Raw genomic sequence first — 13,119 nt, forward strand, 5'->3', positions numbered from 1 at the left:
CTTGGTTAATTCAAACATTCCCCAAGTAGCCACTGCAAACTCAAGTCATCCTTGGTGAGATTCACCATGTACTCAGAAACAAATATGAACTGGGACCACAGTGAGAAAAGAGATATTTTTCAGGAAAGAATTTTTCAGGAAAGAAGAAAAGAGATTTAGATTATGAAATCCCCATGTTCAAGTAAAGGTTCCAAATATGAAAATTTTATAGAGGCCTGTATTAGATTCTCTAGGGAAACAAAACCAACAGAGGATATCTGTAAAATAGTTTGAGGTTTTATAAAATTGCCTCATGCAACCATGGCAATGCATAAGTCCACATTCTTCAGAGCAAGCAGGAAACCAGGGGTTCCAGTTAAAGTCTTTGATAAGTTCCCAGGATATGTTAAAATAGAGCTAGGACATGCCTTAAACCAGGAACGCTTCCTTATTATATTTTCTAAAGAGTTTTTTCAACATTATAGTTTCAACCACATACTCGACAATCTCCTGTGTTCACCTGCTACCCCTTAATCCTTCCCCCAATTCCATGGACCATCTGACCCATCCTCCCAACCCTAGCCCCCCTGAAGCCTGCAAAGTCCAACCCAATAGTATGCCTATGCCCCTGTCTTATTCCTTCATTGCACAACTACTTACCTCCACTTTATCATAGATTTTGCCTGTGTGGGCATTGGCTCACAACATTTCTCTCCCCCCCATATTTTCTGTAAGCCTATCTTCCAGTCTCTAGCTATCTGAGACAGCTTGATTTGCTTAATTCTTATCAGGAAAGTCATGTAGTATTTGTCCTTCAGTGCCTGGCTTGCTTCACTTTACATAAGGTCCTCAGGATTCATTCATGTTATACCATGTGTTAGTACTGTATTCCTCCTTACAGCTGAGTAGTATTACATTATATGTATATACCACATTTTGTATATCCATTCATCTGTAGATGGGCATTTGGGTTGATTCAAACTTTTGGCAATAGTGAATAATGCCACTGTGAACACTTGTGTGCATGCATCAGTTTGTGTCTTTGCTTTCAGTTCTAGGTATATGCCCAGCAGTGGAATTACTGGGTTATATGGCAAATCTATAGCTAGTTTTTTGAGTAACTACCAAACTGTCCCCCAGAATGGTTGGATCCTTCTACATTCCTACCAGTAGTGGATGAGGATTTCCATTCCTCCACATCCTCTCCAGCACTTATAGTCTTCTGTTTTTTTTTAATAGCTGACAATCTAATGAATGCAAGATGGTATCTCATTGTACTTTTGATTTGCATTTCCCTAACAGCTAGTGATGTTGAGCATCTTTTCATGTCCTTTTTAGCCATTTGTATTTCTTCTTTGGAGAAGTATCTGTTCAAAACTCTTGCCCATTTTTAAAATGGGTTGTCTTTTCATTTTCAAGATACAGGATTTCTTTATATATGCTTGATAGGGGCAACTGGCACAGGGTTCACCTGGGACAGGCTTCTAGGGAGTATGTGAGTGCTTATTTTGCCATACTGTGTTATATCAGTGGGTGGAGACCAGTACAATGAGTGGGAAGGTGTTATACCCCCATCCTGGGTAGGCTTGATATTCTCAGAGAGGAAGGTGTGTCTTGAGAGCATGGGCGGCTCACAATGGGGGAGGACAGACTAGTTTGTCAAGCCCTCAGCATTGGTCCAAGTATCTATGAATCTTGTCTTTCACGCAGTGAAGCTTGGTTGTCACTGTGGGCCCCAAAGGAAAGGGAGAGAGGAATAGAATGGATGGAAGAGGGGTAACTGGTGGCAATGGAAGTATTCTGCATGATCCTGTAATGATGGATACAGGCCATGTTAAATTTCACCAAAAATTTATAAAAGTGTATAGTCTAAAACATAAACCATAATGAATCCATGGTTAGTAACTATGTATCAATATTTGTACATCAGTTGCAGCAAATGTGACATCAACGTGTAAAAATATCATTGCTGGGGAAGGGGGAAAAGGATTAGATGTTGTGTTTATGGGTGTCCTATATATTCTAAATGTGACTTTACTGTGATCTAAAACTTTTTTGAAAACATAATTTTAAAAAAGGATGCAGACACAGGAATAAATGGAAAAGATTGCCTTGCCACTGTACACACAGGGCAACACCTAATACAGTGATGAAAGGCAAAAAGTAAAAAAAAGTTTTGAATCACAGAGGGGTTCAACTATGGCAGAGGAGGAGCACTGATGTAGGATGTCATTTAAGGGGGATGCATGGGTGGGAGGGAGTTTTCCAGGGCATGCATATGTTATAAACATATGTTTGGATGTTTGTTGGGTATTGACATAATGGGTAGAGTTTCACATGATAACAGAGGGAGTGCTGCCCTTTTTAATTGTTCTAAAGTGACCCTGCAGCTACATACTACTGGTATACAAGATATCAAGAAGTACAAGAATGAAATGAAACCACTGCCTATGATCTGAGCTTCCTGCCACTCTGAAGTAGGTCCATATAGTTTTCTTGTTTATTTCTGTTGGTTAAAATAATATATTTTGCATGATTTCAATCATTTATAATTTTTGCAATTTGTCTTATGACTCAGAATATACTCTCTTTTCAAGTATTTCATGCACATGTAAACATTTTATTCTGTAGTTCTTTGGTAGAGTGTTTTATAAATATCTTTTGGTTATGCTGTTGATTAGATAGGTCCAATTTTCTCCATATTTTTAATGACCTTCTGCTTACATTCTATTATTTTTTAGGGTGCGTTTTGAAATAGCCAAATAAAATTGTTGATTTTTCTGTTTTTTCATTCATTAGTAGCAACATTTTTTCATGTAGTTTGAATTAAACAATATATAGTCTTGATGAATTGAAGTCTTTATTATATTGAAATGTTGCTCTTTATCCCTTGCAATTTTCTTTGCTCCAAAATATGATTTTTCTAATGTTAACACAGTCATTCCAAATTTCTGTTTATAGATCTTTACATGATAACCTGTGTTTATAAATGTAAAGTGGGTTTTTTACGGAAATAATATAATTGGTTCTGCTCTTTAAAATAAAATCAATCTCTTCCTTTTACCTGAATTGTTTAGACACTTTTTGTTTAATACAAATATTGGTATGGTTGGGTTTAAATCTATTCTTTTGGTGTTTTATTTTTTCTACCTCTTCTTTGTTCTTTTTTCCTATCATTTTATTTGTAGAATGACCATTTTTTTCTTTATTAGAGAATTTATGGGTACACAGAACAATCCTGCATAAAATGCAGGATTCTCATTTACCACCCCACCATCACCTTGAAATGGCATGCAACATCAGTTACAATTCATGATAGCACACTTTTACAATTGTACTATTAATTAAAGACCATGGTTTAACTTAGGGTTCACTGTATAGTGTAGTTCCTTAGATTTTTTAATGATTTTTAAAAAATTTATTTCTCTCCCCTTCCCCCCTACCTCAGTTGTCTGTTCTCTGTGTCTATTTGCTGCATGTTCTTCTTTGTCTTCTTCTGTTCTTGTCAGCGGCACTGGAATCTGTGTTTCTTTTTTTTTTAATTTTTTAATTCATTTTTTAAAAATATTACATTCAAAAAATATGAGGCCCCTTTCAACCCCACCGCCCCACCTCCCCACTCCCCCCACAGCAACACTCTCGCCCATCATCATGACACACCCATTGCACTTGGTAAGTATATCTCTGGGCATCACTGCACCTCATGGTCAATGGTCCACATCATAGCCCATACTCTCCAACGTTCCATCCAGTGGGCCCTGGGAGGATCTACGATGTCCAGTAATTGTCCCTGAAGCACCACCCAGGACAACTCCAAGTCCAGAAAATGCCTCCGCATCTCATCTCTTCCTCCTATTCCCTGCACCCAGCAGCCACCATGGCCACTTTTCCCACACCAATGCCACATTTTCCCTGTGGACCTCGGATTGGTTGTGTCCATTGCACATCTATGTCAAGAGGAGGCTTAGATTCCACATGGATACTGGATGCAATCCTCCTGCTTTCAGTTGTAGTCACTCTAGGCTCCATGGTGTGGTGGTTGACATTCTTCAACTCCATGTTAGCTGAGTGGGGTTTGTCCAATAAATCAGAGTGTAGGAGTTGAAGTCTGTTGAGGCTCAGGGCCTGGCTATCATATTGTCAGTCCAGAGATTAAAATCCCCTAGATATATCTTAAACCCCAGCACCAACTATGATTCCAGTAAAGTAGCATGAAAGTCTTGTGAAAAGAGATCCCATCTGTGTCCAGCTCCATCACACAGAAACACCAGCTCCAAAGAAGGGCCAAATGACATGGCAGTGAACCCCATCTGCCATGACCATAGAACCTGTGGGTCTCTTTAGGCCTCAAAAGAACCAATACCTAGGGTTGTATCTACTTTGCCTGTCTCTGAGACTCTGCTCAGGTATGCATAAGGGCAATCCTTCTGACAACCTCCAGACTCTTTTTTAGAGACTCAAAGCCATATAAACTCCATTCTCCTTTCCATTTCCCCCTTACATTAGGTCAAACAGCATTTTAAACTCCTGTTATATATGTAGACAGGGATATTCTGCTGATCTGCATTGAAACTTTAATTCAAGGTCATTTTCTAGTTGCATCATCACCTGGTACTTGGTAGTGATCCCTCGGTGAAAATAATGAAATTTTGACTTCTTCCTTTCCAATCTGAATTCCTTTTATATCTGGTTCTTGCATCAGTGCTTGAGCATGTACTTCTAAGACAATGTTAAATAGAAGGGGAGACAATGGTCATCCTTGTCTTGTTCCTGACTTTAGAGGGAAGGATTTTAGGATTTCTCCATTGTAAACGATGTTGGCTGTAAGTTTTTCACATAAATTTTTTATCATGTTCAAAAAATTTACTTGTATTCCAATCTTTTGGTGTGTTTTTATCAAGAAAACGTGCTGTATTTTGTCAAATGCTTTTTCTGCATCTATAGATATAATCATGTGATTTTTTTCCTTCAATCTGTTTATATGGTGTATTACATTGTTTGATTTTCTTATGTTGAACCATCCTTGCATACCTGGAATGAATCCCACTTGGTCGTGATGTATAATTCGTGTAATGTGTTGTTGAATATGATTAGCAAGTATTTTGTTAAGTATTTTTGCGTCTAGGTTCATTAGAGAAATTGGTCTGTAATTTTCCTTTCTTGTGGTGTCTTTGTTTGGCTTCGGTACTAGGGTAATGTTGGCATCATAGAAGGAGTTCGGCAATGTTCCTTCTGTTTCTATTTTTTGGAATAGTTTCAACAGTCTTGGTGTTAGTTCTTTCTGGAATGTTTTGTAGAATTCACCTGTGAAGTCATCTGGCCCTGGGCTCTTCTTAGTTGGGAGGTTTTTAATTATGGATTCTATCTCTTTTTTTGTGATTGGTTTGTTGAAATCATCAATTTCTTCTTTCGTCAACATGGGCTGCTCATGTGTTTCTAGGAATTTGTCCATTTCCTCTGAATTGTCATTTTTGTTGGAATATAGTTTTTCAAAGTATCCTCTTATGATAGTCTTTATTTCTGTGGGGTCAGTGCTGATATCTCCTTTCTCATTTCTTATTTAGTGTATTTGCATCGTCTCTGTTTTTTTCTTTGTTAGTCTCACTAAAAGTTTGTCAATTTTATTGATCTTCTCAAAAAACCAGCTCTTGGTCTTGTTTATCTTTTCACGTGCTTTCTTATTTTCTATTTCATTTTGTTCTGCTCTTATCTTTATATCCTTCCTTCTTCCTGTTGGATTACTTTGTTGTTTTTTCTTCTAATTCCTCCAAATGTACAGTTAGTTCTTCAATTTTTTCTCTTTCTTCTTTTTTGATGTATGAATTTATGGTTATAAATTTCCCTCTCAGTACTGCTTTTGCTGCATCCCATAAATTTTGGTATGTTGTGTTATCATTATCATTTTTTTTTAAGGTAGTCGTTGATTTCTTTTGAGATTTCCTCTTTGATCCACTGTTTTTCTAAGAATGTGCTGTTTTATTTCCAAATAATGGTGTGAAATCTGGGCCTCTGACCCTTGCAAATTTCCAGCTTCACTCCACTGTGGTCAGAGATATTATTTTGTATGATTTTGATCTTTTTGAATTCCTTAAGCCTTTCTTTGTGGCCTAGCATATGGTCTATCTTGGAGAATGATCCTTGAGTGCTTGAGAAAAATGTATATCCTGCTGTGTTTGGGTGTAATGATCTATATATATCTATTAGATCCAGCTCCTCTAATATACTGTTCAAATGTTTTGTTTCTTTAGTGATTTCTTTTGAGATGTTCTGTCCAGAGTTGATAGTGGTGTATTAAAATCCCCCACTATAATTGTAGATGCATCTATTCTTTCACTTAGTTTTTCCAGCATTTTCCTCACATATTTAGAGGCGCCCTTGATAAGAGCATAAATATTTATGATTGTTCAATCTTCTTGACAGATTGTCCCTTTCACTAAAATGTAGTATCCTTCTTTGTCTCTCACAATTGTTTTGCATTTAAAGTCTATTTTGTCTGATATTAATATAGCTACTCCTGCCTTTTATTGGTTATTGTTTGCTTGTATGATTGTTTGGCAGCCATTCACTTTCAACCTCCAAGAGTCTCTGGGTCTAAGATGTGTCTCTTGTAGACAGCATATAGATGGGTCATATTTCCTTATCCAATGTCCCAGTCTGAATCTTTTGATAGGTGAGTTTAATCCGTTGACATTCAGTGTTATTACTTTCAAGGAATTATGTGTGCTAGCCATATTTTGATTGGACTTGTGTTTGTCATATTTTGTTTGCTTTTTTTTTCACTTCACTTTTTGTCTTTTTGTTGCTCTTACACTCTCCTCCAACTTTGCCTGTCCTGTTTTTTCCTTTCTTCCTCCAGAACACCCTTTAGAATTTCTTGAAGGGGAGGTTTCTTGTTGGCATATTCTTTCAGTTTCTGTTTATCTGTGAATATTTTGAACTCTCCATCATTTTTTTTTTTTGACGGCGATGGAAGACAGCATGTCTGTGACCATTGCCATGGGAGAGACCCACAGGGCAAGGCTGGCCAGCCCTAGGTAGGCCCCCCCCTTGATGAGGCCTCAGGGACTTTTTTTTAAAAATTACATTAAAAAAAAAATGAGGTCCCATTCAACCCCACCGCCCCCTCCCCCACTCCCCCCACAGCAACACTCTCTCCCATCATAATGACACATCCATTGCACCTGATAAGTTCATCTCTGAGCATCACTGCACCCCATAGTCAATGGTCCTCATCATAGCCCAGACTCTCTCACATTCCATCCAGTGGGCCCTGGGGGGATCTACAGTGTCCTGTAATTGTCCGTGAAGCACTATCCAGGACAACTCCACGTCCCGAAAACGCCTCCACATCTCATCTCTTCCTCCCATTCCCCACACCCAACAGCCCCCATGGCTACCGTTCCACACCCATTCCACATTTTCTCTGTGGACATTGGATTGGTTGTGTCCATTGCACACCTATGTCAAGTGAGAGCTTAGATTCCACATGGGTACTGGATGCACTCCTCCCGCTTCTAGTTGTAGACACTCTAGGCTCCATGTTGTGGTGGTTGACCTTCTTCAACTCCATGTTAGCTGAGTGGAGTAAGTCCAATAAATCAAAGTGTAGGAGCTGAAGTCTGTTGAGGCTCTGGGCCTGGGTGTCATATTATCAGTCCAGAGATTCAAATCCCCTTCATATATCTTAAACCCAGCACCAACTACAATTCCAATAAAGTAGCATGCAAGTCTTGTGAAAAGAGATCCCCTCTGAGTTCAATTCCATCACGCAGAAACACCAGCTCCAAAGAAGGGCCATCTGTCATGGCAGTGAACCCCTTCTGCCATGACCATAGAACCCGTGGGTCTCTTTATCCCTCAAAAGAACCAATACCTGGGGTTGTATCTACCTTATCTGTCTCTTAGACTCTGTTCAGTTGTACATAGGGATATTCCTCCTGACAACCTCCAGACTCTTTTTTAGAGACTCACAGCCTTATAATCTCATTTCTCCTTTCCATTTCCCCCTTACATTCGGTCAAACCACTTCCCGAAGTCATGTTATTATATGTAGACAGGTATATTCTGCTGTTCCGCATTGAATCTTTAATTCAAGGTCATTTTCTAGTTGCTTCTTCAGCTGGTATGTGGTAGTGATCTCTTGGTGCCAGGGAGGCTCATCCCCGGGTGTCGTGTCCCACGCTGGGGGGAATGTATTGCATCTACATGCTGAGTTTGGCTGTGAGAGTGGCCACATTTGAGTAACATGAAGGCTGTCAGGAGGAAACCCCCAGGCACAATGCTACTCTAGGCCTTGTTCTTATTGCAGGTGTATAGGCTCAAAAGTGTAGCCATTAGTATCAAGAGCCCACTGTTGGGCCCTCCTTCCTTCCTAGTTCTTGCTGTTGCACCTGGAGGATTGCCGCTGCTCTCCCAGGGCCCACAACAGTGACCCCCCCGGCCATGAGCCCAGTACCCCCCCAGCTGTTGTTTTTAATTGTTTCCACTATGAGTATATATAGACATTACCATATACCCTGGGCATATGCCCTGTATAACTCCCTGTCAACCATATATATCCTGTCAATAACATCCCATATCAGTATTCCTCCGCTGCCATTGTTGAACCACTCTGTGATCCAAAACTTCCCGTAAAGGGAATCCCAACATAATGTCAGCTTCAGAAGAGTCTTAGATCACCGAAATTCATATATACAATATACAGTATTTCCCCAGATTCACCATAAAACCTTTTCCCTTCCACAGCAATAATCTTTTAACTTATTCATATCATATTTCCTGAAACTGATGTACAGATTCCGAAACTATAGTTTTCAAACAAGGTGACATTTGTGCTTACTATGTGGTCCATACTTTAGGTTGTACAGTTTTCTAAATTTTTTAGTTATCCTATGTTTTGTCTTATGGTTTTCATTATTAGTTTGTCGTCCCCTATATGTTTTTGGTGTAATATTAGCTGTTTTATATTCATCCTCGTGTACTCTCACATAACTCCTCTTTTGCCCCCTTATTTACCTTTGTTCCATCCATTGCACATCCATTTTCCCCTCCCCTTAGGGCCCACAACGCCTGCCAATCTAATGCCCTGGGAGCCGTCCTTTCTCACGAGAGATACAGTTTTCTCTCTATTCGACGGCATTAGTCTTCCCCAGGATATGGGTCCACCCCACCCAATGGTAGAATCCACCTTGGCAAAATAAGCCTTCAGCTATTCCCTCCAGAGTCCGTCCTGCATCAGACCATACCCCGTGAGTGTCCTAACCAGGTAACCCTCCTACTTATACTTTGATATGTTTTACTCAACATTTAGTTCTCAACGAACTTCTGACACTCTCCCATATTCGTATGTTGCCCCTCCCTCCCACCTATTTCTTGGACCATATTACCCCTCTTCCCATCCCCAGCCCCCTCAAACTCAGAAAACCCCACCCGAAGGTAACCCCTTGCCCCCATTTTGTCCCTTCTTTGTGCTCATACTTACCGCCAGCTCATCACAGATTCCACCCCTGCAGACATTAACTCACATCCTTCCTCCACCCCCCGATTTCCTGTAAGCCACTTTTCCAGACTCTAGCTCTCTGAGGCAGTTAACTTATTTCATATCATTGAGGTCATATAGTATTTGTCCTTCAATGCCTGGGTTGCTTCACTCAACATAAGATTCTCAAGGTTCATCCATGTTATCACGTGCGATTGTAGTGTATTGGTTCTTACAGCTGAGTAGTATTCCATTGTGTGTATGTACCACATATTATTGATCCCCTCATCTGTTGATGGACATTTGGATTGATTCCAACTTTTGGCGATAGTGAACAATGCTGCTATGAACATTGGTGAACATATATCGGTTTGTGTCCTTGTTTTCAGATCTGTTGGGTATATACCCAGCAGTGGTATTGCTGGGTCATATGGCAAATCTATGGATAATTTTTCGAGAAACTGTCAAACTGTCCTCCAGAATGGTTGGATCCTTCTGCATTCCCATCAGCAATCGATGAGTGTTCCCCTTTCTTCACATCCTCTCCAGCATTTGTATTCTACTGTTTTTTTCATGGCTGCCAATCTTATGGGAGTAAGATGGTATCTCATTGTAGTTTTGATTTGCATTTCCCTGATAGCTAGAGATTTGGAGCATTTTTTCATGTGCTTTTTAGGCATTTATATTTCTTCTTTGGAGAAGTGTCTGTTTAAATCTTTTTCCCATTTTTTAAATGGGTTGTTTATCTTTTTGTTTTCGAGATATATGAGTTCTTTATATCCATTGTTTTGGAATGCTAGTTTAGCTGGGTAAAGTATTCTTGGTTGGAATTTTTTTCCTTTAATACCTTGACTATATCATACCACTGTCTTCTTACCTCCATGGTTTCAGATGAGAAATCAGCACTTAATCTTATGGAGCATCCCTTTTATGTGATGGTTTTCTTTTCTCTTGCTTCTTTTAGAATTTTCTCTTTTTCTTGAGCGTTGGATAATTTGACAGGTATATGTCTTGGGGTGGGCCTGTTGGGGTTTATGATGATTGGGGTGCACTGTGCTTCTTGGATATGTACTTCTGTCTCTTTCAGTAGATTTGGGAAGTTTTCAGCCATTATTTCCTGCAACACTACTTCTGACCCCTTTCCCTTCTCTTCTCCTTCTGGAATGCCTATAATAAGTATGTTTGAGCATTTTGCATTATCATTTATGTCCCTAAGTCCTAGCTGGATTTTTTCTATCTTTTTATCTACCAATTCTACTATCTGTTTGATTTCTGATGTACTGTCTTCCACATCACTAATTCTCTGCTCTGCCTCTTCTAGTCTGCTGATATTTGCTGAAAGTGTGTTTTTGACTTCTTGAACTGTGGTGTTCATCCCCATCATATCTGTTATCTTTTTGCGTATGTCTGCAATTTCCCCTCCAAGTGTTTTCTTCATGTTGTTAACCTCTTCCTTTTCTTCATTAAATTTGTCAGTGAAAAATGTACTGAGATCTTTCATTACTTGTGTGAAGTTCTGCTCCCCTTCCTGATTTTTAGTTTGTTCATTGGATTCAGCCATGTTTTCCTGATTACTGGTTTGGTTTGTAGGTTTTTGTTGCTGTCTGGTCATCATTTTATCTTGACGGGTTTAATCAGTTTCTCAGCTTCTTTGTCTAGTCTTGGGGACTAATTAGCTGTGTTTTTGTTTAAGTGTTATATCTTCTCTTTGTCATGTTGTTCTTCTTATTCTAATTTCTTATTGCTGGTTGAGTTCACTTTAAAGGAAAGTATTAGGGCCAGTGAAAGGCAATTGTGTAAGGAAAAAGTGTAAAGTAGTATTGGTGATAAATGTTAACAGAGCAACAATATGAGATCTGGGAGGATGGATATTAGATTCATGTAAGTTGTATAGAATTATAGCAGTATGTATAGTACCTATAATGAGGTAGTCGACTGAATATGGGAAGAATATGGTATGAATTAAAAAGCTAGTATTTTTGTGAGAGAGGGAAAAAGAATATAAAGGTAATAGTTTCAAGAGTGGATAACAGTCAGAAAACAAAACAAAGGCATTAGAAATTAAGAGTTACACACTTTGTGGATCAAAGAAAGGGAGGTGGAATATAGGAGAGACAGTAGATGATGGAGGATATGAAGATGTGGGTGAAAGGGGATAGTGTAGGTAGACAAAATCAATTCACACAGAGATGACACAGTGGAGGATGAGGAAAGCCAGCAAATGTGAGGTGTTCCCTGCAGCACACCTATTGTATAATTAAGATAAAATAAAATAAGAAGAAAATGGAGGACAAGAAAGAGAGAAAAATAGAAAAAAAAAGAGAAGAAAGGAAGAAAGAAAAAGGGCGGTGGGTAAAGGGTGTGGAACAGGTAGGGAAAGGAAAAAAAAGATATACACCAACCACAACAGCAACAACAACAACAAAAAAAGCCCTAAATAACTGAAAGAAAAAAAAAGACTTTAGGAATTACGCTGGGAGAAAAGACTAGGGCATAATGCAATGTTAGCAATCAGGACATTAAAAAAAATAAAAAATAAAAAATAAGATGAAAATAAAAACAAAACGAAATGAAACAAAAAAGAAAAAATGCAAACGTTGAGGGCTAGGACATTCAAGGACTCAAATGGACCTCAGGGCATGATGGATTCAGGGATGGAAAGTCTGAGATACTGAAGACTCAAGAGGTGTGAGTCTCTGGGGTGTGGGCCACCAGGGTTTAGGGAACTCAGCCCTGGCAACCTCAAATCTGGTCAACAGGGAGCCTGGGAGCACCGCAGTGTAACAGCCTTCAGGGATCTCCACAGCTGGGTGCCAGCCCTATGGGGGAAGTCAGATCCGCAAACTCTATCTTATGTGTCTGATCCCCGCAATTCACTCACTCACTGGGGTCTAGTCTGTGGATGTATCATCAATTCGGCTTCAGGACAGCTCCCACCCTGTAAGCCCTCGGAACAGCCACCTGAGGGCACCTCTACACTGCAGCCAATTTAATGATGCATATCAGAAGCCAGGCCCAGGGGTAGGGCTCCAGCCGGAAACGCCGACAACAGAGTCCAAACCCGAAATTCCCAAGCTTCACAAAATATTCCCCCAATCTGCTTCCAGATGTGTCCACCCCCCACCACTCCCTGTAACAGCCTCCCAGTTACGTCCCTTTATTGCCAGCAATCTAAGTCCACTGCAGATCGGCAGCTGGGCTTGGGCGGGTGAGGCTCCAGGCAGAAGTGCTATTACTTGTGTCCACAATAAAAAATTCCCCACTTCGCAACAAAACCCCCATTTTTCTCCCCAAATCAGTCTGCAAAGCCATACCGTCCTGTCAACCCCTTAGCAGCCAGCCCAGGGCTCATGAATTCCCCAGTACCGCAGAACCTCCAAAAAGTGCAGCCACAACACTGCTTCCATGGCTCCACCCACCCCAGGTGGGAGTGTCCCGTGCGCAGCTCTCACCTCCATGCAATAGAGTTTCAATTATGTCTTATAGACTAATCCTCTCTGTTACCTTCCCACCAAATCGATGCCCAGACACTTCTTGCCCTGCAAAAATCCTGAAACAGCCTGGTCCCAGAGAACCTTCAATGCTGCCCAGCTGCTTCTTTGTAGGAGAGACCATCAGGTAAGTTCACTCAGTCACCATCTTGCCCTGCCCTCTGTGTTTCT

The 13,119-nt window shown here is 40.1% G+C and overlaps 1 pseudogene; it reads right to left on the reverse strand.

The window, feature by feature from the left end:
- The window catches only part of LOC101424091 (E3 ubiquitin-protein ligase Mdm2-like), a 47,464-nt pseudogene extending 36,446 nt beyond the window's left edge, over positions 1 to 11,018 (reverse strand).
- Between the last annotated feature and the right edge of the window lie 2,101 nt (positions 11,019 to 13,119).

Source organism: Dasypus novemcinctus, chromosome 31, assembly GCF_030445035.2.
Source record: "Dasypus novemcinctus isolate mDasNov1 chromosome 31, mDasNov1.1.hap2, whole genome shotgun sequence".
Classification (NCBI taxonomy): Eukaryota; Metazoa; Chordata; class Mammalia; order Cingulata; family Dasypodidae; genus Dasypus; species Dasypus novemcinctus.